The sequence below is a fragment of the Eptatretus burgeri genome, chromosome 2 (assembly GCF_056783735.1).
Source record: "Eptatretus burgeri isolate ZD-2024b chromosome 2, Ebu_testis_v1, whole genome shotgun sequence".
NCBI classification, from domain to species: Eukaryota; Metazoa; Chordata; class Myxini; order Myxiniformes; family Myxinidae; genus Eptatretus; species Eptatretus burgeri.
Genome location: NC_140962.1, coordinates 148,858,520 through 148,880,123, shown reverse-complemented (window position 1 = coordinate 148,880,123; position 21,604 = coordinate 148,858,520). Strand labels below are relative to the sequence as shown.

At 39.6% G+C, this 21,604-nt stretch overlaps 1 protein-coding gene and 1 pseudogene across 2 annotated transcripts in view; one reads left to right on the top strand and one right to left on the bottom strand.

Moving 5' to 3' along the window:
* LOC147033509 (E3 ubiquitin-protein ligase TRIM7-like) overlaps window positions 1–21,604 on the top strand; it is a 1,095,521-nt gene that overhangs the window by 912,817 nt on the left and 161,100 nt on the right. The gene's annotated exons all lie outside the window — the stretch shown is intronic.
* LOC147033513 (E3 ubiquitin-protein ligase Midline-1-like) overlaps window positions 1–21,604 on the bottom strand; it is a 50,766-nt pseudogene that overhangs the window by 18,465 nt on the left and 10,697 nt on the right. Inside the window, exons 2-6 of the transcript XR_015051406.1 lie at window positions 17,560–18,225; window positions 13,851–13,946; window positions 12,661–12,894; window positions 5,399–5,421; window positions 1,794–1,921 (exon numbers count right to left, since the gene is read on the bottom strand). The product of XR_015051406.1 is annotated as an E3 ubiquitin-protein ligase Midline-1-like (transcript). The remainder of the gene's footprint in view (window positions 1–1,793; window positions 1,922–5,398; window positions 5,422–12,660; window positions 12,895–13,850; window positions 13,947–17,559; window positions 18,226–21,604) is intronic.

The following is a 21,604-nucleotide window of genomic DNA, read 5'->3' as shown; positions in this document are numbered from 1 at the left end:
ACTTTCTTTCCAAGTCACTTGGTCACTGTCATGTCCAAATATCAGCTTCCTCGCTCAAAAGGTGCCTGAGATATTGCCCAGATGAGAAAGAAAATAAATAAGTAATTAATCAATCAATGATTACTGAAAAAATAAAAATACCGCTTTTGCCAAAGCACTTCATGATTGTGCCCAAATTTCAGCTTCCTACCTCAAAGGATGACCGAGATATCGCCCGGACAAACAAAAAAGAAAAGAAAACAAAGAGTGAAAACGGAGTCCGCCTTTTGTACGTGTGCATCATCTCCGGGCACCTCAGAGCCTGGAGATGGAGTGCGGAGGGGTGGTGTACAACAACTGAATTGAACAACATAAGATTCTAGGAACATGTGAATGATTTATGTTGATGTGAGATCGATCCTGATGAAATTAATCTGTTGATTGCTACTTGATAGGACATGCACCTGTGAAAACAATTGTAGATTTAAAAATTACCTTTACCAACTAATAATTTTTTTTTTTAAGTTTCCCTGGATTGACCCAACTGTTTGTCAATCCGAAATGGAAATGACTGAATTATTTTGGCCAGTCTTCCATAATGCTCATTGATCAGTTTTTATTTTATTTTATCATAACAATGAATAAATTATTTGAAGATGAAGTGAGAACAATTCATTCATCAGACATGTTTCGATGTGATGCAACACTGTGCAATCAGTGTGTATGCTTTATATACAACAACTGGAAATATAACCCAAAAGTCTCTGCTTCGTTTGTGATGTTCCGTGAAAACTTCACCGTAGAATATTTGTTTTAACAACTTTTACACAAAGATCATCCAGTTTTACAAACCTTTAGAATTCCAGTTCGAGAGAAGAATAAAACAGAGAATGAATGATCATTACCATTGACTTGGCTGTGAAGTTTCGTACAAACATCAAGTTCATGTCCTGATTGTTCACAATCTCAACTCATGACCTCATTGACCTGTAAAGTGTTTGTTCTCAGCACAAAAGATGATTTATCTCCTTCACTGACCGGTCGGTCCCCTTAGATTCCAGATTTGAACTTTGTGGACTTCACGTGATGAATTTTTCAATGTGTGAAAAGGATTTCAATACTGTTAGTCTTGTATTTCTGGTCCATAATATTCCTCTATCATAACAAAATTAATGATGTACAATTTTACGTTCTATATTATAAACTGGAATGACACTCGGCAGGGCGCATTCCTTCACCAGGCTGAACAGTTTATACTTTGTATCCCTCTGATAGGCCCATCCGGATCTTCACCAAAATCGAAACAATTCGTCCCTGTCACACACCCATGTCCACAAAATTTCGTCCGAATCCATCCCCAACCTTTTGAGATATTTTGCTCACAGCCAAACAAACAGACAGACAGAGATGAAAACATAACCTCTGTCCACATTCGTTGACAGAGGTAATATGTATCATCGGTACAAGGAATTGTGGGTGTTATTTCCTGGAAATTTATATATCTGGAGTGGAACATATTTTCGCTCCTCTTTCGCTTCATCACCAATTTTTTCCAATCACAATACTTTAATTTCTTGAATCCATACCAGAATTACTGCCAATGGGAAAAGGCAAAATTACAACTAGACGTTAGGTGGGCCAAATTACGAGACCATTGTGGTTGCATCCACCTGTAGTGTACACCTGTTGCCCCACTGAATCATTGTTGGCTTTTGTCCTCTGTAACCTCACTCTTCTTGTTTCCCTTCCATAATTGTCACGTTTTGTGGTCCCTTATTGTTTTCTTTATAAAATGTCCAGTTTGTGACACTCACTCTGCATCTTCTCCAGGAAGTCCTTGTTGAGCTTAATGAGCGCGTCCAAATTCTTCTCCTCCTTTGAGAAGTCCAGAACTGTGATCGGTGTCATCTTCATGGAATTAAATTCTGACATGGTCTCGAGCCTGGGAATAAAAAGGACAAACATCAGTTAAATAAATTTTGGATGAAACTACATATTGTTAAAATAATACATTTTCCACGTACCAAAACATGTTATCTGTAAAAGAGTGGTAAATAATGAAAAACATAAAATAAATTGTTTGTATTTATTTGTATTTTTATTCATGTCTAGATTCTAGAGGAGCTCAATCAATGAGAATAAAGGAAACAGGAAGACAAAAACTATGGACAGTATGGAAAGAGTGGGCCAGTGAGGGTTAAAGAGAATGAGGTGTGCTTTGGAGAAATGACACGAGGGAAGTAACAGACACAGGGAGTCCATGGACCCTGGACTCAGCTTCCTGACATGAGAAGGACAGAAGAAAGAGCAAGTTCAGAAGTGAGGGGATATAAAACCGTCTGTCTGCAGTTGGCTAGACGTGGGTGAGAATGATCCAACAACCTGTTTGCAGTGGGCTGAAAGGAGACCCCAAACTCAATCTCCTGCCTGGAGATATCTATGAATGACATGAAAAGCCTTGAAATCAACCACTTAAAGGGAAGAGGGGAAGTGAATTGAGGGATGAAGGAATGACGGATGGAGCTCAGGAAATATTATACCTTTTAAGGGAAACCAGGTGTAAGCTTCTGAAGAATGCCTGTCAGTTGAGACATCAGGTGTGCTGAGAGTGGAGTGGAGGTGAGGAGACGGCATGGTCGTAAGACTGATGCGGATAGACAGGAGAAAGGTAAGGTTCCGTAGTGATGGGAGAGAAAACCGTCTGTCTGCAGTGGCCAAGACATGCATGAGAATGATCCAACAATGTGTTTGCAGTGAGACTTGGGACAATATCATTCTCCGAAGTAATGGTTGTTACTGTTGAGCTGTTATGTTCCCATCTGAGCTCCTGGAACAAGATGCAGCATATCCAGGTTCAAATGTTATAAACCATATCTTTGTCCATTGTTCATCAATCTCCTGGCAATTCATGTGAATGAACACCACCTACTCATACCTTCGTCTTGTACTGTTCGGCATTGCATTGTTTTGAGTGCACGGATAACACTTACAAACCAATGATTCCATATGGAAGGAATTGTTTATTTTCTATGACTCAGTAATGTTCGTTGGGTGAGATGTAAATTGGAAAAGTTTATTGGAGTGAAACGATGACAAGGATTAATATTATAATTTGATTTTAAGTCGAGTGGAAAGACCACAAGTGTTCCTCAATTTCTGGCTGTTTATGGCTGCTGAACCATGTCACGAGAGTGAGGACTTTGACGTGACATCGGGATAGAGAACCATCTCGTAATTATGGGTGGTTTCTAAAAGGAAGCACTTTCATGAAAGTTCTTGGACTGGATATATAATGGGTGTGTAGAAGGAGCAAGTGGAGAGGAAGATCCATTTATAATTTGATCCATTTCGTCCCAAACATCCTTCAAGTCCCCAACATTTCCTCCCCTCCTCCCCCTCTTCCCTCTCCTCCATTACTGATCGTTCATTCCCTTGATTGTCCCACCATGAACCTTACTTATGAAAAGAACAAAAAAGTCCTCTGATGTTTGAGACCCACAAAGTGAGGGAGTACGGAGGTGAAGAGATAGATGTTAGGGTGGGGGGAGAGTGAGGGGGGGGGAGAAGGATGGTGAAAAGTGGGAGAGGAGGAGAGTACGATAGCAGGAGGAGGACAAGGAGTTGGAGTGCTTTTCGGAGGGTGGTGACTGCTGGGGAGGACGTGGGGAAGCTGCGGGAAAATGTACAAGAAAGGATCTCAGCAAGTTTGGAAGGGAAAATGACTCATGGCTGACAGCACTTGTAAGTCTCACTCTAGTTTCTGTCATCTGAGGTCCATCAAACAATCACAAACATATTGGACATGATTGAAAAGTGGGTTATTGAAGGTCCATCACAAAGCATTGCTGTATTTATTTCCATGTTGTGGAAACTTGAGGTTTTGGGGCTGACAAGGAAGCAATATTAAGAAATATAGGTGTTTTGCTCAGAAATGCAAACAAAGACTTGAAAAGACCCTTCAACGTTCTATTTCTCAAGACACTGCAGGGTAAGGTGTTCCATGAACTCTTTTTTAAATGGTTTAGAAGGGAATATGTGGAATAAAAAGAGGGGTTGGAGTTGGACAAAGAAGGTGAGCAGAGAGCACAGATGGACATCGAGAGAAGCAATAAGACCACGTGGAACACGAAAAATGAGCAGAACAGAATATTCAAGGATGTTTGAGACTTCGAGTGTATTCATGAATACAAGAGATCTCGACAATGTAGAAATAAATAGCTTTAAGGTGAGGAGGATGGGAGAGAACGAAGATAAGGAGATAGAAAGGAATGAACAAAACAAGACAAACTCAAATGAGGATCACAGAGGTCACAAAATGTGGTGGGATGAGGAGGTGAGGGGTGAGGACCGAAGAAGTGAGGGGTATGGCTGCTTGAGAAACAATTTTCTTTTGTATTTAAAATTTGAAAGAATTTAAATCAGAAGAGGGAATGTGAAGGAGTTATAAAGAGGAAAGGGAGAAAGAAACAAAGATTGTGATTTTAGATCTCGACAAAGGAACCCTACCATGAGGAACAAAAACGATTAACAAAACAGAATTTGTAAAGATTTAAGGAAATTAAGTTTGTGTCCAATTAATAATACAAAAGACATTTATAATCACCCTCCTTGCTCAGTCAACCCAAAGCTGTTCATTTGTAGCTCAGAAATTGGGAACGAAATCAAGGGAGGAAAAAAAAAAGAAAAAGAGTCAAGCACATGAGGACAACGGAGTAACCTGAATAAGTAACATCTTGTTCACCCCCCTTGTGTCCTCCCCTAACACTCAATCTTCACCCAAATCCCTCATTTGTCCAAGTCTCTCTCTATTTTGTTCCTCTTCCCTGCTGTTGGTGCATCCCCATCTTTCTATTGTTCCTTTTGCTCCGTTTCATCCTGGTTGGTTCAGTTTTCACTCCTCCATGAGCCACGACTGCATACGAAAAGCAAAAACAAATATACGAAGACATTCAGGACTCACAAGAACAGCAATGAACACAGCATTAAGAGAATAAAAAAAACAACAGCAGCAGAAACAACAGCAACCACAACAACAATAACAGATGGACTGAAAATAATCTTAGGGAAGCTTTTAGCCTAGTTGGAGTGGAAGTAGGCCTCGTCTGCCTTGTGAGAAACCAGAAGTGAAAGCCCTTTTATGGATAATCTCCATCTTAAATAAATATATAAATAGTGAGTGGGTTTAAATGGGAAGATTATAATAACCTTTCCTTCCTTCAAGCTCCAGTGACTATCCCAGGTACACTCACAGAAAGTGGGACATAAAAAGACCATGGGGACGACAAGTTTAGCATTTGTTGTGAAGTGAAAACAATTCCACAAGCTGAGGATTAAAAATGTCTTCAACTGTTTCAAGCATGATTGGGTTCAAAACATCAGGATGTGCTGAGAAATGTGTTGAACACCAATGCAGTCAAACCTTTTCAGCAGGTCTCTGGTACCCTGAAAACGAAGAGAACAAAGGATCAGATCAACACATTTGAATGAATGAATGTTTTTTTCTTTCATTTATTAAATACTCGAGAGTTCACAAAACCATACAGTGTTCAATTATATACGTACATGTTCATACAATAATTATTTTAAAGATCGTCAAAAAAATATCCGCTGGTTTAGCGCAACTGAAGCAGTCTTGTTACTTCACCGTTATGCACTGTAATAAGATGACGAGTCACAGTTTAGGATATGGAGGTTTTATTGATCACCAAAGAACACGTCGTCAATCAGTATGATACATAGCCATATGGTGGCTTCTTTTTCAACCCTGATACTGCATCCTCTCACATGCCACACATCAATATATAACATGGTTCTCGGAAACATTATGAAGTTGATTCGTGTTCTACAGTGGTCAAATATATAATACAATTTTTTAAAAAGGTTTAAAGATGTATAAATAAATACATTCCGGGTATTGCCACCATGATACCTAGTTCCTATTACATCATGCTATCCAACACGTTCCTTCAATTATTTGTGCCTGTTGTTTGTGTCCTTCATAACGTCCTTCAAAGCAGTAAGTTTCCTGTTTGAAATGCTTTTCAATTTTGACTGCCAGAGAGAGTAAAAATATTGTTGTGGTTTCGTAAAACTAGCACTCCTCCAAGGCAATGGCACACAACATACAGCGATCCCAAGGCAGTTATTTCATTAGTATGTGTTTAGCTTGTCCTTTCTATATGTTTAGTGGGTAAATGGGAAAGATGTGTTGTGTCGGGCTTTTTAGTTCGGTCTTCAATCCTCGATTCTTTCTTTTATTTCATCCCTTTACCTTACATTATTTCTAACACAAACCACGCAAGCAAGCATGCATACCGAACAGTAACGGTGCCAGGAATGCAGAGCAGTGAGGTTCCTTTGCTGTACGTGTGCCAATTTCTATTCAAACTGCGCGCCAAAATGCAACTGCCACCTCCCCTCAGACCTTTATTATGCTCACCCCAACGTTACAAAGATCACCCTAACCACTCCACACATCTCCTAAAAATCCCCACAACAATGTACGTCCATGCCTTCACCATAAACGCCACAGCTACAAACACATCCTTCAATCTCTACACCGCAACGCCACCTTCACAACCACCTCTCCCAGTATCTTCACTACGAATGCCACTACGCTTCTCTTACCTCTCTACAACAGCAGCGACTGCCATCTATCCCTTGGATGCTCATCAAAGTCTCAAAAGATGCCAAAGATGCTGAGGGAATGAGAGTCAGGTTGTTTTGGTATGTAACTCAAAGTGCAAGCATGCGCCGGGATTCATTCGAAGACATGCAGATAGGCACGTCGTAAGGTCGAATGGGGAAATTTTCGATTCCGAGGTCTGGTGGGGCATGGCTGTGGAGCAGGGCGCCTGCTGTGCACCAATGGGGGAGCTTGGAAATGCCTGCAGCCTCATTTAATCTGATTTTTAGCTCCTCTCTCATGCAGGGCCCATAAAAGGAGCAATTCAGTTTACAATCGAGGCAGACTTTGGCAGACTCGGCAGGCTTCACTTCACCTCTTGAGGTGGTCAGACAAGAGCTCTCCAGTGTTGAGCGAAGGACACCACAAGTCAGCATGGCCGAGCAAAGAATCGGAGCGGAGTAAGCAATTATCAGAACATGCCGGACCCTCCCCGTTTCATCGACGCTCAGTTCGGCTGCATCCAACAGCCAACATTTACACTTAGACTCTTACACAGCTCCATTAAGGTCTTTTTCTCACACATGTTCTCTCCCATCTACGTCTCGTCCACTGTAGATGCACAAGAGCAATCAGTGAGGGCAAGTCCCGCACAACTGTTCTTTTCAGGGCAACCTTACTGAATCACACCTCTCAGAATTTCCTCTGACACCACACCGCATGACATGCTGCCCTACACTCGCACCCCTCACTCACACACCATAGACACCTTCAGTTTTCCTCCCTCCTTCCCCCTTCCTTAGCATTTGGATTGCACCTGTCTGCCGACGGTGCCAGGTACAAAGAAGTCGCTCATCCTCAACTGCCTCTTATCTCTTTGGGATATCTTAAGTTTTCCTCAGGTGTGTGTGTGTGTGTGTGTGTGTGTGTGTGTGTGTGTGTGTGTGTGTGTGTGTGTGTGTGTGTGTGTGTGTGTGTGTGTGTGTGTGTGTGTGTGTGTGTGTGTGTGTGTGGGTGTGTGTGTGTGTGTGTGTGTGTGTGTGTGTGTGTGTGTGTGTGTGTGTGTGTGTGTGTGTGTGTGTGTGAGTGATGGCGCCTGCTATGTGTGGTGTATTTTAAGATTTTCTAAGTTTATTCGGGGTAAATCTACACTGTGTCTTCTTTTGTGAATATTGCATTTCTTTTGTTGCACCCATGAATTCCTTGCTTTCCCCTGCTGTACATCTTGTGAGTAAATCCATACTGTGCCACATAACTTTCTTCGCTTTGTTAAAATAAATGTGCTTGTTATAAATGTACCCAGCTCATTTTTGCCTTTTCCTCCATTGGTCCAGCATGGTCCACACCTTAGTATAGTCGGGAATTTATACCCCAATAATCTGCTTATTAGCTGGTGCATACTTGGCAGCTCTGCTCGGCTGCACCTGATATGCTAAGTAACATAGGTATGCATCGAGGGTGCGATTCCCCGACAAGGCGACCATCTGTTACGAGTTAAACGGTCGTTATACAGAGGAGACTGGGTCACGTGGTCAAATTCTTGGCATTCGTGGTCGATTAGCGACCCGCCACAACACAAACTTATTTGTGTGTGATGGCCTGCGATTCCTGGTGAGTCCAGAGAGAAACCAGGGACAGCCCTCCCTCGTTGTACCCCCACGACCCCTGGGCCACAACAATATTATCTCTCTGCGAATGTGCGATTGGGATGCATTCAGAGCCAAAGTACGGTGAAATGGCAAACTTGTCTTCCTATTCATCATCAAAATACAACATTCAATATTAATAAGCTGTTCCTCAATCATAAACTGAGAAGACAGACAGACGGATGGATATGAACCAATTGCTTAACCCCATTTTTTGCTTCACATGCGTGGTGTAATAAAGGAAGACATTTTCAACCTCTTAAGAAGAGGATACATTTCATTTTCATTTTGCAAGCAGGACTGCACCTCCCTTTGGTTGAAACACCTGATTAGATAAACCTCTAACCCAAGCAGGATTCACATGAATAACACTGAATCATTCGGGTTCAGAGTATGTGAAGCAGTTGGTTGAACATCATTAATTTGAACATTCTCCAGGTGTTACACACAGGTCACTTTGACACGAGATAAACCAAAATATTCACGATGATCGAGCACTTGATGAAAGACATGCTGTCATGGTAGTTAGAGGTCTCCGTGAACATCCCTTGAATAATATGGTTGGAACGATTGAAAATATGGACGGAACGATTCCTTGAATGGTACGATTGGAAACCCTTTTAATGTTCCGTGTCCCAGTAATCATGCTTCCTCGCTGCTTGGACCCCATGACACAAACTCACTCTCATCCCAAGCCATCAGTTTGATAAAAACCAAAATATCACTTCATGCTTGACGTACACTCACGTGGAAATGCATTCACTTGAGTGAATCGATTTCATAAATCATTTTTGAAACATTGTACATATTCGTGGTATAGTTTGTCCACATTGTGTGAGTCCTAATCGGAGTCCAAGCTGTCCGAGTCTGAGTTCTTGGCATTCTGAGTCTGAGTCGTGTGCTGAAAATGTATTGTAAAGTGGCAAAAAAAAAATAGCGAATTTATTTGAGCTTATGTACAATGTATCTTAAGGCAATAAAATATCAAAACCGACTGACAGTGTAAGTTGCTACTTGCATCAGTATTCTACCTTGCTGTAGTTTGCTCATTATTTTCAGACTACAAAGTTTCTGATAGCATATGAATCTTGTCCAGAAAATATGGTAGTAAACATTGTCAAGTGTCAAAGTTATGAAACTTCAAAACAGCATCACACAAACATAGCTCAAATTTTATGGATGCTTTTCCCATTACTGAATACGGGCTGCTGTGATTCCTTTTACCCTTATTATATAATCAATGAATGCTTCAATACGATCACGACGACGTTTGTGTAAAAACTGAAAAAAGCTGCTATTTAAAGAAAGCATAATTTTGGTAATTGTTTTTCAATTTTTTTTTCAACTTTTCAAGAAGCTGTTTCATCAACTCTGAAAGGTGTATCAATGTGAAATTCAACATACAAACTGACTTTCATGATCTCTTAAAAATGTGTATAATAAAAAAACAAGTGGGGTGAGACAGTTAGGTGAGGAGGAGGAGGTTGAGGTTGATGGTGAGTAAGAGGTTGGTTTTTTGAGCCTCAGACCTGCTTCTGGTTTCTAACAACTCATCTGCCAAATTTGGTGGACATGGAGCTCTCCATTAATTTCTTACGATTTTCCAACCTCTGAACCCGAACATGCACACTGGCATAGCCAAAATTAATTGTGCTCTGCGTTTGTTAGTACAAACATCCCAGCTACTATATTTCATTGATTTTTACGTCATACAAGTTCATGCGACCCTTCTTTCTTCTCGGCATCGCCCTCTCAACATCGTGTCATTAAAATTAGAATTCCACGTCAAAAAAATTCGAATTCCATGTCAAAAAAACCCGAATAAAAAAAAAAATAACGACAACTATTTTAAAAGGTAAGAGATCGATTTTCCGATGCCTTAATATAGTAAAAGGCCTTTTTAGGCTTTGTTAGGCCTTTATTAAATCAATGAATTAATATAAATAAACGTGAAAACATTCTTACAGATGATTTTAATGAAAATAAATTAAATGCACATGTTAACTATATGTCCAGAGGTTAAATATTGAATTAAAAATGAAAGTTGAGGAATAAGAGAGAAAGTAGAAGGGCACTCGGTAGAGCACATATCTCCGTCACACAATGCTTGATCCAGTAGAACGTATTCAGCCCAATATATTTTTTTAATATCATAGTATATATCGTTTTTGGCCCCATTTCTCAATGGTGAAAAATCACTTTTAAAAAAATTATCCGGATCTTGATTCAGATCTTCACCAAAATGTAATCACTTTGTCCTTGTTGCACACTCAACCTTGTCGACCAAGTTTCCTCCGAATCCATCCACAACTTTTTGAGATATCATGCCATTTATGATTTTTGGTACATTTCTCAATGGTGAAAAATCACTTGAAAAATTCTCGGATCCGGATCCGGATTCGGATCTTCACCAAAATCTAATCATTTCGTCTGTGTCATATACCCAAACTCCAGCAAATTTCTTCCAAATTCATCCACAAAATTTTGAGATATCCTGTTCACAAACAGACAAACACACAGACAGAGAGGCAGGGGAGAAAACATAACCTGTATCCACCTTCGGTGATGGAGATAATTAGGTTGTATTTTATCGAAGAAAAAAAAATTGACATCACTTTAAGTTTTTCCTAATCAACACAGGTTACATTTTTGGTAATTGGAGTGATGAGAGACTTGTATATTAACTGTAACAGCAAATTTAGTGCCTTCATGGGCATTAAGAACAAAAACTTTGAAAACATTTAAGCAAGTTGTCCAATATTATGCACCGCTTTAAAAGAAAACGATAGAAAACATCCTTAGATCGACTATAAAAGGGACGATTTATTATATTTTTGGCAAGAGGAGATAAATGTGATCTCACATGCTAACTTCCATCTCTCTGTGCATTTAAATAAAGATGCATGACTGAAGTGCTGTATTACATCACAAAAGAATGCAGTAAACAGTGTACAGAGATTAGCAACTCCAGATTCCAAAGAGCAAATGTGAAATGTATTGTTTTTAAAGATTAATTTCTATTTTACAAGACATTTTGGGTTACTTTCCATCGAGGAAACCGATTCTGACTGTATATACATGATTTGGGAACTTAATCCGTAAGCCTTGTTTCAAATCATGAATTTTACAACTTATTTATGCTCTAATTTGGTTACTTGTGTCATCCAGGAACATCCATCCACTTTTTGTGCTCATACGAATCCATTTCACAATGTGATATGATTTGTTTTAAAATTGCACGTTGAATTATGTAACCCAAACCTTAACCCAAAGAAAAATAAAAGTTTCCATCCATCTCATTGAATTTCAGTGGATATTTAATTTTAAAACTTTATAAAAAAATTGTACTACCCCAACCCTAACTAACTCTATGCCGAACCCTAATCCTGATTTATAAAATAATGTTTATCGGGAATGCATGCATGCAAATTTTTAACCTGAACCTCAACCTAACCCTAACACCTTGACCCTGCAAAATGAACCCTATGTCAAACGTGGAATAAATAAATTATTATCTATAAAATTGAGAAATTGAACCAGCTGAATATAAATTCATATACACACCTGCCACTGTTTTTCTCTGTTTAAATGTCCGCCATTTAACCCCACACAAAACAACTCTCTGCTCGCCGTGTGTGATCTCTTGAACTCTGACCCGACATCCGTCAGACTTTTCTTCTTGATGCTATAAATGGCATCTCTTGTTATTTCGAAAATGTATTTAGAAGATATTTTCACATCTCTTTTGATAATTTAGCATGATATATCGTGTTAAAAGGAGCCTGGTGTTGGCGCAGTGGTTAGGGCAGCGGCTTGGGATCCAAGAGGTCCTGAGTTCAAGCCCCGTTGCGCTACTGAATTAATACACCAGGGGGTTGACTCAGCCTGTCATCCTTCCGAGGTCGGCGAAATGAGTACCAGTGTACTGGGCCGGTGTATACCCCGGTTAAAATAGGTGTGCCATATCCCTGTGTTGTAAGAGGCGACCAGGGTTGCGTCAGGAAGGGCATCCGGCGTAAAACATGTGCCAAATCACTATGCGGATCATACGGATGATCCGCTGTGGTGACCCCGAACGGGAGCAGCCGAAAGAAGAAGAAGAAGAAGATATCGTGTTAAAAGGTTAGACATGGAATGGATGGTCCAAATGACCTTTTTACTTTTTACTGTACACTAAATTTTGCCTGACTCGAGCCAGAATAGGGCCCAGTCCGAGTCCTTGGCATTCCGAGTCCGAATCTGAGCCCTGAAGAATCGTGTCCGAGTCCGATATCACCAACGTACACTGCAATTTTGCCATTGACCATGACATGTAACAGGACATGAAATCATGAAGGATTATACTTAAATAGTGACAGACTTCAACTAAACAAAATATAACTTTTGGAACATGCTGATGATGAAACACACCTGTAGAAAAGAAATGGTATCCAGCTCCTGGAGTGCTAGATCCATCGTTGATTTTCCTTGACGTAGAGACTCCATTTGCTGCTGCAGTTTCTCTCTCTGCTTCCCAAGAAGAGAAAGCTTCTCCATTTTCCTTTTGTTGATTTCACTCTTCATCAGATCCACAGAGTCATTCACAAATTGGCACAAACTCCTTCGCTTCTCCTCCAACATGTCCTCAGCATCTCTGCCTGATTGCTGGGAGGAATAATTGATTGAATCAATTAAAGTTCAAGAAGAAACTTTCAAAGTAAATGTATAAACTTAAAAAAAGGTACAATGGATTATGGCTGGATGGGATCAGATCACCGCTACCAGAAGTGGGTTTTGAATATAAAATGAAGTGGTCACTCTCATCTACAAAGCTTATTGGATCCAGGAATCAAATGGGAGATTTCAACCTCCAACAAGTCTAAATTAGCATTGAAGGATTTCAAATTCATTTACTACCTCTGCCACCGAAGGTGAAGGAGGTTATGTTTTCACCAATTTCTGTCTGTTCCTTGAAAAATCAAAGATTTTTCGAAAAATCGAAAAAAAATCTTAGATTTTTCATGTATATTGGTTAGTCGATTTTGTTATTCTGTCTATTTGTCTGTCTGTTTAACTGTTTGCCTGTTTATCGCCTACAGGTCACAATTTTAAACTGATCTTCATGAAACTTCACTACATGGTAGGGTTTGTCATAAGGAAGAAGCCTATTGTTTTTGAGGTCAAAAGGTGAAAAGGTCAACAACTTCGGTGAGATTTCTAAAATCCTCAATTTTCATCCGATTGACTTGATATTTGAAGAGTAGTTGCATATTTGATCATTGAATTCAACCACCAATTCCTTTTTTAAGGTCAAATTTGTTTACTGGATTTTGCAAGCTTCATGCTCTACACAACATCTTTTTTGTTTGATTTTTTGTTTATACAATTCATTAACTAATTAATTGTTGCTTGCTTCATTTTGTTTGCAGAATTAGTTGGTTCACTTCGAAACCTTTTATTTTCATACATCGATCCCATCATAAAATAGCCATGACTTATTAGAAGCGAAACATAATGGTGTGAATGAATATCTCCCTTGAGTGCATTCCATTTTTCAAAGGGGGAAGGGGTGGGGGGCAATGAACCTATTCCAACAACATCCATTCCTTGGTGATTCCCACCTCTGTTTGCTCTTCCTTTTCCTGAACCTGCTGCAGTTGGGATGCAACACTTTGTATTGACTCTGATACATGAGGATACTTTGCAGCCAAAACACCCTGCACAGAACAAAGAAACAATAGAAGTGAAGAATCGTGAACCTCTGTGGTGGATTAAAAAGGAACATCCTGCACAAAGTTATATTAATACATACATTTGTGAGAAAAAGCACAGTGAAGATGGTGGTAATTTGTTTATAGTTTTATGATAATCTCTTTTCTTTAACTCTACAGCTGGACGAGAATATATTCCCCAAACAATATTAACTCCGAAAACTACTTATTAGTTGTTATGAAGGTTGACGACTGGTAAAGCTGCCATGATTACATCACCATACGTTTAAATAATGATATATAATTATGTGAGAGGTAGCTAAACTGAGATTACATGATGACATCACTACATATTGGTATGAAGGTAAACATAGATGTATTTTGCAATTTAAATTGCAAGAAAATATTTGAAAACTTAAAATTTCCAACAAGAAACATCAAACAATTTTGAAAGTTTTTTCTGGTATTGAACTGTATTCAGGATGTAGTGTAAATGGGTTTTAAAACTGTATGCTGCTTTGGTACAAAAAGACTAATTAAATACAAGGGATTTTTCTGATTGGAAAGAAGATGAAGAATCACACGATTGGGGTCTGGATGATAGATGGATCACCTGCTATCAGCTATCTGGGTTTGAATACATTTGCGGCTTGTCCAAGATGTGATACACAAGGTCTTGAAATATAGAGGAAAGAACATGAAAGGTATAGTGTTTATTTGCAAATTATTCAAAATGAATTCTTCTTCTTCTCAAATCACATTGTCTACGAAACAGCACAAAAACATTATAGAGCTAGTTCAGGATTCTAACCCAGGCTAGATAACACAGATGAGATTGTATATATCTCGAGGGGTTTTGGTTATCCTTCCAGCTCTCAAAATGAATTTTTAACAAGGAACAAAATACTTTAAAAATCACAACGAAAGAGAATCATTTTACCAGGTTAGGAAGGGCACACAATACAAGATTAATTGAAACAGAGGAAGAGTCAGATGAATGTGAGATCTTAAACATCCACCAATGAAAGATAACAGATGTAACTGATCTTCATATTCATTTAAGGGCAGGCAAACTCATTGATGAATCTCCCTGCTGACAAACTCATTGATGAAACTCCATAGCTACAAACTCATTGATGAATCTCCCTTCCTACAAACTCATTGATGAATCTCCCTAACGACAAAACTCATTGATGAATCTCCCTTCCTACAAACTCATTGATGAATCTCCCTAACGACAAAACTTATTGATGAATCTCCCTGCCTATAAACTCATTGATGAATCTCCCTACTAACAAACTCATTGAAGAATCTCGCTGCCGACAAACTCATTGATGAATCTCCTTACCGCCAAACTTATTGATGAATCTCCCTGCCTATAAACTCATTGATGAATCTCCCTGCCACCAAACCCATTGATGAAACTCCATTCCGACAAAGTCATTGATGAATCTCCCTGCCTACAAACTCATCCTTGAGTCTCCCAACCGCCAAGCTTATTGATGAATTTTCTTGTCTTCAAACTCATTTAGGAATCTCCCTGCCAACAAACCAATTGAACCATCTCCATACCTCCAAACTCATTGATGAATCTCCCTGCCTTCAAACTCATTGATGAATCTCCATACCTACAAACTCAATGATGAATCAACTTGCCGACAAACCCATTGATGAATCTCCATACCTACAAACTCATTGATGAATCACCCAGCCCACAAATCCATTGATGAATTTTCTTGTCTACAAACTCATTTAGGAATCGCCCTCTCTACAAACTCATTGATGAATCACCCTGCTGACAAACTAATTGATAAATCACCCTGTCCACAAACTCTTTGATTGATCATCCTGCCTGCAAAGTTCTTCATTATGAATTTCCTAAACAGGAAGTTGTTTTACACCGATTAGATAGACTGCATAACAGACAGTTCGGTGAGTTTTATAATGTGGATACATAAGGAAACACACAAGGAAATTAGATGCAGGATTAGGCTATTCGGCCCATCATGCCTGTGCCCCATCAACACCAGTCCAAAATATCAACACCGGACCAAAACAATAAAAGTGCTTTGGTGTGTTTTTTTTGTTAGCTGGAAAGGTGGGGGAGACGGGGGCAGATGTGGGGTGGTTGGGATTTAACTTAACTGCATCCTTCTGCTTTATCAAAAAACACTTTTTTTACAATTATGAAAATTTTGTGACGATTAATCTTTATTTAGCCTTCATCAGTGTTGAAGTTAAAAGATGAGGGCCATGACCTTTCTTCTTTATTTCAAAACAAACTTATTTTGGTGGCCTTGAACCCATATCAGATTAATGTAAAATCAACAATTTCACCTTTGTATCAGTTGGTTACCTGAAAAAGCTTAAATTCATTCCCCTTCATGTCTTGTACAGGTGAATGATCAACAATAGCACATCTTTTCTTTGTACTATAATGGAGCTAAGAATGCCTGGTGTTGTCTTAATGGTTATGGTGGTGGGCTTGGGATCCTAATATCCTGAGTTCAAATCCTGCTTCGCTGGTTAATTAATACCAGGTGGGATTAACTCTGCCTGTCATCCTTCTGAGGTCAGCAAAATGAATACCGGCTTGTTGGTATCCTGTGTCAGAGCGGTGCCCTGTCCAGCATTGTGCCCAATAGCCCATGAAACTGTTTAGTCAGCACCATCACTCTGCAGAGAGTATGTAGGAGTATGGTCTCAATGGATGGGTGAAGCTAAGTGTTTATTACCTCCTCCTCGACGAAGTGTTGACAGTCCACTAAACTCAGCTATATTGTACTTAGTATGCATGATTCTTGATCACTATACTGTTTAGCTCACTATCACGAGTGAATGAGCAAAAATTAGAGGGGGTTAAAAAGTGAAGCCGAGGCCACCAAGTATTAGCGATGCAGCCCGAGGTACATCACTGAACATGATTGGTCCAGTGCTGTCACGTGCCCTCCACAGAACAGACCAGTGGTGGCACAGTTATTATTTTTACAACAATTTTCTATAGTGGAGCTGAGTGTTTGTTATCTCTTCTTAGATGACGCATCAATGGTCCAGGAAACTCAGCTATATTGTACTTGTACTCAGTATACATGACTCTGGATCACTGTTCTTTTTAGCTCACAAGTGAAAATGTACATACTCACTCATTATCGCCTGTTACTGTACTATATTTTTCAAAAAATGTTGTGACAACATGTTCAGTGTCTCCACGTGACTATCTTAAATTAAAACCCCATAAAAGCCACTCAGCAATTAATTCCTCATTCGGAAAAAATGGCACGTGAAAAAAGGAACGAAATCATGACTGCATATCTCTGAGCCACAAATGCCAATATAATCATGTGACCACCACCACCTCTGCCACCTGTCCCATCTATTGATAAACAATCTTGTAAATAATCTTGTGATAAACAACTGATGGGACACTCATTCTCAGAATTCTCAGGTTTGTGAGGAATATTCCACTCCCATGACGTAAAAGGCCTGATCAGAAATGGGAAATTGCCAATGGGAAAGTAAAAAAAACCCCAAAAATTCAGGCCTATTCACAAGCCTCCTCCACATAAAAAATATCTGGATATAATGCATACAATAACCATTTTTTCACTGATTTACTCACTTTTAGTTCAGCATGAGCAATCTCCACATCCACAACTTTGTGGTCCTGATGTTGTCCACCTGTGCACTTGATGCACATGAAGCTCCCATCATCCTTACAATAGAGTAGGATTGGCTTTCCATGCTCAATGCATCTTAGTTCCTCAATATTCACTCCAGGATCCACCAGTTTGTGCCCTTTCTGTTGATGAGGTTTCAGGTGTTTCTCACAGCAGAGGATCTCACAAGGTGCACACCTCTTGACTGCCTCTCCATTACAAAGCTCACAGTAACTCTCAGTGACCCCTGATTTTAAACCTTCCTTAACTTTCCCACCACCATGTTCCACATCTCTGACATCAACCTCTAACCCAACCTCTCTCTTTTTCAACTTCATCTTTTCTACTAAGTTGGCAATGATCAAATTCTTCTTGAGTTTTGGTTTGTGTGGAAAAACGTCACGACAATTTGGACAAACACGACACGTGCCTTTTTCCCTGCTCTCCCAAGATTTCATGATGCACACACGGCAAAACGAGTGGCCGCATGGCAAAGCAATGGGCTCCTTGTAGAGTTCATAGCAAACTGGGCATTTGAGTTCATCCAAACTATCTCCGATATCAGAGGAAGAATAATAAGCCATCTCCTTGTGGTCAGAGAAGAGTGTAAATCAGAGTTGAATTGAAACCTGCAAATGGAGATTGAAGATTAGAAAACCTTAAAGTAATGAAAGAGCAAATATATTAATATAAAGAGCAATTAGGTTAGGAATCTTGGAATCATCAGCCATCTTGTACCTGATGTCGATAAAAATGATGTACATATGTAAACCATCATTCATTATCTGTGTGCCAAGTTTGAATAAGATTGGAAAATGCATGTCCGAGAAATGGTTGAGGACATGTTTGACACATACTTTTTACAACTAAAATGGACGGCAGTCGGCCATCTTGGATCTAATGGCGAAAAAATGACGTGCAAAATGATGATATGTACACCATCATGTGTTGTCTTTTTTCCAAGTACAAATAAAATCGATCCATACATGTCTGAGATATGGTTGCAGATGCACACATGCATGCCTGGACACAAAAAATTGAGACCAAATCCATAAACCCAGATTTCCAACATTTGGACTAAGTCCAACGGGGGCTAATTAATACAAACCAGTTTACTACCTGGCAGGTTCTGCATCATTTGATACCCTTGGCCATCGGTTACATTTGTGGTGTCAGAAGTGGGATTGCATGTGGAGAAACGGTTACTGGTTCAGTGGAGACCAGCATCCAGAATACTAATGAGTGACAGATGGAGATGACAATGGATGTCCAGATTCTACCCTGAGATAGTAGATGTTGAATGAGAGATCCAGACCAAGCTGAAGAAGTTGGATAGAAGGACTCTATTTGATTCAATCGATTTGTATTTTTGCATATTCTATTTATACAGCATGGCGAAGATCATCAAATTAATCTGGAACTGTACGTTTATGAATGGCAAGGTATGAACATCAACAAATTGTGGTCATGTGATCATGTGATATATATCCTGATCGGTAACACATGCATTGTTACATTGATATTCTTCAGTGGCGTGCATTGAATGTGTGATATATAGGTACCATGGCTGGTGATATTGACTTTAATGAATTGAAAGCTAAAGTAGAGGCCTTAACCAGAGAGAGAATGAGATGAGAGCCAGGCTGCGATGAGAGAGCTTCAAGAGAAGCAAGCGTCTGGTGCCAACAGATCTGTTATGATTGTCTGGGAATGTAAGCTTCAGAAATATAGTGGCCAGCAACCAGCTGATGAGTGGATTGAGGATGCGGAGAGAAGGCTATGTGCTGAAGGCATTTGGGGTAGAGAAACAGTAGAAATTTTGGCATTCTATTTAAAGGGATATGCCAAATGTGAGTTGAGATTTTACCATTGTGTGGACAGTCAGGAAGTTTTAACTGCTTCAAGGCAAATATTTGGAGAAAGGGTGTCAGCGTCACAGTTACTGAGAGGTTTTTATGAGCGAGAGCAGGAGGAAGTTGAGAGCCTCTCGGACTTTTCACATGGACTGGTGTTATTTCTGGATAGGCTGAAAAGCATGATGCCAGCAAAGGTAATGGAAAGTGACAGCATGCTGAGAGACCAATTTATGGAAGGCTTTTGAGAGCCAAGCTTGAGATAGCAATGAATGAAACATATTCTCAGGGTAACAAACTGCACATTTGTTGATGGGCGAGTATTGGCTTCACGTTTTGTAGCAGAAATTGCCAAAACAAGCAAACAGAAGGGGAGAAAAGGAACTATAAAGAAAGTGTCTGTGCCAGAAGCCAATGCTGATTATGCATAGAACGCAAGTATCCCGAATATCTCCAAACCATTGTAAGACCTGCTCAAACAGCAGCAAAGTCTCATGGAAACCATGGCTCAACAACAGACTGCACTAACTCAGCATCTTAAGGATAAAATTTGGTTTAAGGAAGAACTAGCAAATAGTGGACGACCTAAAGGAAAGGGTAAATGCCACTTTTGTTGAAAACTAGCTCACTATGAAGCTGAATGCAAATCTCATTCAGCTTGATATTGACCGAGTGTTTCTCAAAGTGTTAATAGCAAAAGGAATGCTTTCTCAAATTGCTGAGTCATCAAAGAGGGAAACTTTAAATTAGGTTGCCTTGCAGAGGAGAGCAAAGCAACAGGGCAAGAAAATGGATGTCGCTCAGATGATTGGATAGAATCGGTTTAGGGAACAGTCCAACAAAGACTGTTCTTTGGGAGGGGTCAAGGGGTCAAGATAAATTCATTGATTAACACTGGATCCATGGTCTCCATGTTCATTGAAAGTTTTTTTCATAATCCATCATGAAATGCTTTTAATAAAACCTCCTTCACCTTCAACATTTAATTTCTGGTTCCGGTTCTTGAGCGATGGTGGTGGTTCTTTTTCGGGGTGTCTGCTGACTTTCTCAAAGATAAGTTTTACAGTAATTTTTGTTGCATTATTTACTCTGTGTTTACTGTGCGTTTCTGGATCGGTCTTGTGTTAAAACTTGTGCTAATTGTTGAGTTTTCATCGTCTTTTCATACCGGGTTTCCTTGAGGCCTACCCTTCTTCCCGTTCATGTGCGTGATCGTGTTTATTATATTTTCTCCTTATTCTCCAAATTCTTATTTTCTCCAATTTTCTCTCCACCCTCCTTCCATCCCTCTCAACGATACCCTCTGTTTCATGTCTTAAAATATAAAAAAAATACAACAAAAAATACCTTTTCCCTCACATAATACCCCACATAACCACATGACTTCCTGCACTGACTATTCTTCATCCTTCTTTTGCCGATCTTCCATCTACTTTTGCAGAACCATATTCACCATACACCTTCACGATATATTCTTCAACCTTTCCTTTTCCTAATCTTAAGCAATCTTTATCAAAAAAATACAAAACAAAAAAATGGTCTCTTAAAATGTTTCAACTTCCTCTTTCACACGTGTGGTTCTCGGTATTGTATCATAATTCACTACTCTTTTTCTTCTCAAAAAGACTGTTTTCAATTTGACCTTTCCTTCATCCCATGTCTAAAAAGTCCCACTGTTACAATGTTTCTTTTCTCCATTCTCTTAATTATCCTTTATTGCATCCCTCACATAATGTCTTTAATCACATCTCTGACTTAAAAATTTTCAACATCCCAGTTTGCAATGCATGTTGGTGTTCCACCAATCGTACTGTTTTTTTTCCATCTTCAGTACCAATTCACATCACCTTCTTGAATCTACCTCCTCCTCATCCCTCACCTGTCATCGTCTCTCCTTACCCCTCCCATCGTGCTCCTCATCCTACCTCCACTGTTGGCAACTAATCACTGTCTTCTACTTCACCATCAGCTCCTCCTCTGTTGTCCCAAAATGTGCAGTGTTCTAACATCTGTGGGCTCCATTCCAACCTAACAGATATCTCACTCTCTCAGTCAGTACATTCATCACCACAAACATGCTCCTTCCTTCCTCTCAGCACACCTCCCATGCTTCTAAACACCTCAAATCTTGAACACCCCACCCCCCCCACCGACT